This window comes from Octodon degus, unplaced genomic scaffold (assembly GCF_000260255.1).
Source record: "Octodon degus isolate 3935 unplaced genomic scaffold, OctDeg1.0 scaffold00091, whole genome shotgun sequence".
In the NCBI taxonomy this organism is placed as follows: Eukaryota; Metazoa; Chordata; class Mammalia; order Rodentia; family Octodontidae; genus Octodon; species Octodon degus.
Window position 1 is genome coordinate 9,204,546 of NW_004524667.1, and position 5,475 is coordinate 9,210,020.

The 5,475-nt window shown below is 40.5% G+C and overlaps 1 protein-coding gene and 1 pseudogene across 2 annotated transcripts in view; both read left to right on the forward strand.

Moving 5' to 3' along the window:
* The window catches only part of Kcnb2 (potassium voltage-gated channel subfamily B member 2), a 534,338-nt gene that overhangs the window by 281,147 nt on the left and 247,716 nt on the right, over positions 1-5,475 (forward strand). The window lies entirely within an intron of this gene.
* On the forward strand, positions 4,118-5,127 carry LOC105743017 (annotated as a pseudogene).

Here is a 5,475-nt window from a genome sequence, read left to right on the forward strand (position 1 = left end):
ATATATCCTTAAGCCACATACTGCTTAGATATGTGGCTTAGCCTTCTATAACTTTCTTTACTTGCCAACATTGTAAATCAAAGATTCATCTGTTTTTTGCATGTCACTGGACTTTATTCATTTTTCCCTGTTGTGTAATATCCTCTTATATAGATATACCACAGTTTATTACGTAGCAGTGAACATCTACTTGTGTAACTTTCAGTCACTTGGTGTTCTCTCCTAGTGCTGATATATGGGGGTCTCACTTATATAGCCAAAGTTCATTTCTTGGAGTGTACTCTTGATAATCTATGCAACAGAACTTCAAACTGTCTTTTAAGTGGCTCTACTTTTGCTCTCAACAATGCATTCCATTGCCCTTTGAGTGTCAAGTTTGGAACTCTATGGAGTGGTCAATGTTGTGTCACTGAACTAATATGAAATATTTGTTTCTGTGAATTATTTTCAGCATTTCAGGAGGGACTTCTAGAAAGACTATAACACAGGAAATTTGTCTTTTGGGTTTCTTTGCTTAGCTTTACTTTCTTTTTGCTTGAATGATGTCTCCTCTGATCATGTTTTGTGTCCTTAGTTCATTCATTTTATAAATAGCTCCATTAACTGTATCTGCTTCTCTTTCTGAATAAATGTGCTGTAGCATCTGTGAGAACTGCCTTGTTCACACAGGCACAGTGAGTGACCTTTTGCTAACAACAGTAACATGGACTAACATTATTAAACTCCAAATGAATCAGTCATTCACTTATCTTTTCCTTGAGTTTTCACCAGAAGCCAAATGAAAATTTAAGGGTAATATTAGATTTCTGTTTAGAAAACTGTTGCAGAACATTGCAAAGCTGGAAACCAACTTTATTTGACGTGTTCCCTGTAACTGGTGGAAAAGCTAAGTAAGGAGCTTTCCTGGCCCCCTAAAGTGTCAGCCTTGCTGTGGGAGTTACTACTTGGGAGCAAGAAGCCAAGAGGGAAAGGATATTCAGCTCAGGGGCACGGAAGTAGAAGGCAGGAAGCTGAGATGAGAGGCAAATACCTGGGTTTCCTGTATTTCAGTACAGCAACCCCTGCCCTCTGTGGAAAACATGGCTCCCAGGAAGGCAGACTCAGGCCAGACCTAGACCACCTCTCTCCGTGAGAGAGAAATGAAGCATTGTCTATGTTAATCACTCCATGGGGTTATCCTGTTTAACCTGGATGACATCGCTATACATAGATATTACTTTGTTCCTATGCTATAGGTGAAAACCCACAATATTAAAAAAGCAAATAATTTCATAGCTAAAAGTAATAGAGCTGAAATTTGAACTCATCTACTGGTTCCAATACCTGACACCTTGCGCTCCTTTTCACACTGCTACTCCAAGCCCTTTGGAGACAAATGCCCCCATTCGACTAAGTAATTATAAACAGAAAGGCCCCCACAGTAAGTAATAAAAACCACTTGGCTCCCCTAAAATATGCCTGTATAAACAGCCCTGACTTTGGACTTCTAAATTTGGCTTTGCAAACTATCTTAGGGGTCATTTCATTAACACATTTTGATATTTAATTAAACATCCATATGAGGCTTTCTATGTGTGTGGCAGTACTTGGAGCACTATTCAAGCACCTGTACGTACTCATGCACATACAGATGCATGCCCATGTGCACATGAGATAAAAGATGTACTGCCTGTCCTGAGGGAACTTTAATATCTTATGGCTCCAGGAGGGCAAAAGGATAAAATATTTCATTCAACAAATTCAAGTCCTTGTGATATTTCAGAGGCAATCTGTAGCGTAGTACCTAGAACTAGAAAGGATGGGATGGATGCAAGAATTGCTGAGGAAACAGAAACAAAAGGATTAGGTGACCAAGTTGATACAGGTGTGACAGAAACAAACAGAGAGTGGTTTCAGGATGATATGACCAGAAAGGAGAGAAGTTGAGAAGGGACAGGTTTAAGGTAACCACCCTGAATGTAAGTAAGCCAACGTGAAAATTACTTAAACTAAAGCTACCGTGAAAGGTGGTCACAGCACTGGATAACTCTCAGCAGGGAAGCAGCCACAATTAGCCTTCTGTGTTGATGATGGACCAGGACTCCAGATATGGGCCTAGGCATTGTTTCTGGATGAGTCTGTGAGCAAGCTTGTGGATGACATTAGCATTAAAATCAGTGGACTCAAAAAAGCCCACATTGCCCTCCCAATGTGAATGACAATCACCCAGTGCACTGAGGGCTGCAGAAAACAAAAGGCACAGGAGGATGGATGGAATTAACCCTTCTTGGCTGCCCCCTGCTCCATCTTGGGTGTCTCATCCAGTCTTCTGTGCCCACACAGGGATGTTCACCACTGGTTCTCCTGGTCCTCAGGCCTTTGGGCTCATGCTGGAACTCTGCCACCAACCCACAGATGGCAGATCACGAGATTTCCTAACATCCATGATCACACGAGGCAGTTCTTCATTTTATGTACAAATGCACCTTGACCCAAGATGAGTTTACGTCCTGATAAAGCCATTGTAAATTGAAAATGTCACAAAGCAAGAGTGCACTTAATCCATCTAGTTAGCTGAACTTCCTAGCTTAGCAATGCTGCACTCCATGGCAGATGGCTTTTTCCCTTCTGCCATCACCGTGTTATTCCTGGGAGCTTCAGCACACTGGCCTGCCCAGCTTTAAGAAGGTATTCCACATCAAAGTATAGTATGTGTGCATCTACCTACTTTCATGTTTCGAAATTATGCAATAAAGTTCCTGTGAAGTACATCAATCCATCTACAACAGAAAACTGCAAAAAAATTTCAAAAAATCAACCCAATTTTTATACAGCATATACACATATTTCAAATGACCTTTTAATTAGTTATCTAATAATTTGATTAAATAACAAAGTAAGTTTTGAGTTCTTGGTCTTTTGCAAAGTAATGACTGAGAATCTATATTCTAGAGAATAAATAAATATGTCATATGTGGTTTATTGTGGAAATCCTTTAAGAATGATTATTATGTAGGTACCTGACTTTTCTCTTGCTCAGTCAATATTTAATTAAATCTTTTATTATTTAATTTTAAAAAGAGCCTTTTATATTCCTATGAGAGTTACCCAAATTGAATATTCCATTTGACTACTGAAATCTAGTGAATTTCAGGTATTTGAATACTAATTGCAGATATACTAACTTAGAGCCCCAGCAGGACTTTGGAAAATAGCCTTTTGGCAGAGGTTAGAGATATGTCTGACAGAAGAATCAGATTTGGCAAGCATGGGCAGGAAAGAATCCTTCAGTGAGCATTTGAGGTTAGGGGGAAAAATAGCAGGTAATTTGCATATCATCTCATCCAAAACATTAAGATTTGAGTCAAATTTTTATTTGGTTTGTACTTTACCTATAGTTGGGGTTCTTAATATGCAGTTTCCCTAAAAGGCACAATTATAATACATAGTTAGAATTTGATGTAGGCAGAGCAAATGACTTTACATATAATTCAACTGTAAACACAAGCCCAGAAACCAACAAATGTAATGTAAATTCTTAAGTAGAATTTTCTAAAGCAAAACTAGATGCAGTATTAATAGAAGCTTTACAATGTATCATCTGCAATCAGTGAGATACAAACTGGAACAAAAGATCCTGTTTACAAAAGCAAACAAAATTATAAACTTGTTGTGCACAGGGGCATATTGCCTGTGGTCCCAGCTGCTCTTGGGTCTAAGCAGAAGTATAAGAAATTTGAGGCTAGCTTGAGCAGCTTAGTGAAATCCTATATTTACTTAAACCAAAAAAAAAAGAAAAGAAAAGAAAAGAAGATGAAATAAAAGCGTTAGAGATGTAACTCAGGGGTAGAGCACTTACCTAGCATGTGCAAGGTCTTGGGTTTAATCCTCAGCACTAGGAGGAAAGAAAGCCACAACATTTAAAAATGAGAGATGACCTATGTTCCTCAATGGAATAACTAAAGGTTGTGCAGAATCTCTAAAACTTAATTTATTATGCCAGAGTCCAAATCTGAGAAGCACCGGTCTCAACACCTGCCCCATGTGCACTTTCCATTCCTTTTGGTTCCAAGTCCAAGAAAACCAGTCTCAAGGATCAGCTGATTGTGAATCTCCTTAAGCAGGAACAGGTGGCCCAGAATAAGGTCAGTGTTGGTGCTGTTGGCATGGCCTGTGCCATCAGTATCTTAATGAAGAACTTGGCAGATGAACTTGCTCTTGTTGACATCATCGAAGACAAATTGAAAGGAGAGATGATGGATATCCAACACGGCAGCCTTTTCCTCAGGACACCAAAAATTGTCTCTGGCAAACACTATAATGTAACCACAAACCCCAAGCTGATTTTTATCACTGCTGGAGCACATCAGCTAGAGGGAGAGAGCCATCTTAATTTGGTGCAGTGTAACGTGAATATCTTCAAGTTCATCATTCCTAATGTTGTAAAGTACAGCCCGAACTGCAAGTTGCTTGTTGTGTCCAACCCAGTGGATATCTTGACTTATGTGGCTTGGAAGATAAGCGGCTTTCCCAAGAACCATGTTATTGGCAGTGGTTGCAACCTGGATTCAGCCGGGTTCTGCTACCTGATGGGGGAAAGGCTGGGCGTGCACCCACTGAGCTGTCATGGCTGGACCTTGGGGAGCACGGAGACTCCAGCACCCCCGTGTGAAGTGGCATGAATGTTGCTGGTGTCACCCTGAAGAATCTGCACCCTGAGTTAGGAACTGATGGGGATAAGAAGCACTGGAAAGAGGTTCACAAACAGGTGATTGACAGTGCTTATGAAGTGACCAAACTAAAAGGCTACACATTCTGGGCTATTGGACTGTTGATGGCAGATTTGGCAGAAAGTATAATGAAGAATCCTAGGAGGGTGCATCCAATTTCTACCATGATTAAGGGGCTCTATGGAATCAAGGATGTTGTTTTCCTCAGTGTCCCTTGTGTCCTGGGACAAAATGGGATCTCTGATGTTTGAAGGTAACTCTGACTCCTGAAGAAGAGGCATGATTGAAAAAGAGTGTGGATACCCTGTGGTCAACCCAGAAGGAGCTGCAGTTTTAAAGTCTTCCAGTGTCACCATGTCACTGTCTAGGCTACAGGAGGGTTTAGTTGGACTTGTGCCAGTTTTCCTTTTTATCTGACATGTGATTAAGCAGCACTATTAAGATGGCCTGGGGAAAGCATCAGTTTCTGAAAGTTAGAAGTAGAAAAAGTTCACAAAACCCCCAGAGCTCTGGCCTGATGCTGGATGCTGCTGCACTTGTAGTCCTGGTTAGTAAGAAGTAGCCGGGCATCTCTGAGACACCTTACTGCACTGACTCCAGTTATTCTTCAAACAGATGTGTATTACTCAGTTACACAGCTTCACCCACCAAGCCTTGTCTGACCTTTCCCCAGGTGGTCACAGCCTGGATTCAGTGTACAAATCCAATACTGCATGTCTTGTGCATAACTGTTTTAAAGGATTTTATTTTGTGAAATATATATATA